At 46.8% G+C, this 1,320-nt stretch overlaps 1 long non-coding RNA gene across 1 annotated transcript; it reads right to left on the reverse strand.

Annotated features, from left to right (window-relative positions):
• Positions 1 to 660: 660 nt before the first annotated feature.
• Positions 661 to 1,105, reverse strand: LOC116379455 (uncharacterized). Its single transcript, XR_004212422.1, has 2 exons — positions 996 to 1,105; positions 661 to 855 (listed from the first exon to the last, which is right to left on the reverse strand). It is a non-coding gene; the product is annotated as an uncharacterized LOC116379455 (long non-coding RNA).
• Positions 1,106 to 1,320: the final 215 nt, after the last annotated feature.

Below are 1,320 nucleotides of genomic sequence, written 5' to 3' on the forward strand. Positions count from 1 at the left end.
TGGATTTGGACATTTTTGCTTTGACATGGTGTTTATGTGCTTTATTATCTAGAATCATCCAAAACTTTATTTTTATTTCAACACCACAAGTCCCAGAGAGCTCTCAACCCCCAAGAGTCCAGACCTGCTCAGGTACCCCTCACCTGCTCCAACTGCATCTACAACCACTGAGAGATCAGGTTGGTACTAACTCACATCAGCTGTGTATGATCCTGTACAGACTCAACTATCTGGTCAGCAGAGAGAACGTTTCTCTAGCAGGAGGAGACTCTCCCTCCTCCAGAGAACACAGAGACACTGAGGAACCAGACCTGGACCAGAACCTGAACCTGGACCAGAACCCAAACCCAAACCCAGGATAAAGAGGTTCGATGAATGTGGTGTTGAAGGTGTGGAGGTGGATCAGTGTGTCAGAGGAGACTCTGTAGAAGGACAGAGAGCCAGCAGGACAGTCCACATACACTGCTACTCTACCAGAGGGGAGGGAGGAGAGGGAGGAGGATGAGTAGGAGGAGGAGGATGTTCTTGTCTTATTGTGACAGACATAGTAACCACCACCAGAGCACTCCAGACTCCAGGACTGATCATTCTCTCCAAACCAACAGTCTTTACATTCTCCTCTCCTTCTGATTCCTCTGTAACTCACTGATATATCAACTCCTCCTCTCCACTCGACCTCCCAGTAACAGCGATCAGTCAGACCAGTTCTACACAGCAGCTGAGACCAGTGGTCAAATCTGTCTGGATGATCAGGATATGACTGAACCTCCTCCACATGTGTCACCTTCCTGTTGTTGTCAGACAGTTTGAGGTTTCTGTTCACTGTGTTTGTGTCGAGTGTGAGTTCACAGGAATCTGATGGAGAGAACAAGACACAATACAGCTGCAGTTATTAATCTATCATTTTGTTTGATGATGACATCGGAGATGTGAATGAGTGATTTCACAGTTTGAAGATGCTTTGTTTTCATGAATCAAACTCAAAGCACACTTACACTTCCTCAGACCTGGTCTGAACCATCGGACTCCAGCAGGCTCCACCCTGAAAGGAGGAGGGGGGTCAGAGCAGCATGGAGACATGGACATTACATCGCTCTCATACACAGAGCTTTGTTATTCATGTTCACATGGAGCACTTATTATTCATCAGCTCATATTATTTTTGTTAGGATCCCTGTCTGGTCCTAGTGTGTGCTCCTCTGTTTTTTCCCCTGTCTGTTTTGTTATTGTGGGCCATGTGCTTATGTTTTGTTTTTGTGTCCGCCTACAGTTTCCACCCCCCGTGTTCCACCCACTACCACGCCTCTCTCCTTAGGCTCA

Source organism: Anarrhichthys ocellatus, unplaced genomic scaffold (genome assembly GCF_004355925.1).
Source record: "Anarrhichthys ocellatus isolate YVR2014 unplaced genomic scaffold, GSC_Weel_1.0 scaffold4368, whole genome shotgun sequence".
Classification (NCBI taxonomy): Eukaryota; Metazoa; Chordata; class Actinopteri; order Perciformes; family Anarhichadidae; genus Anarrhichthys; species Anarrhichthys ocellatus.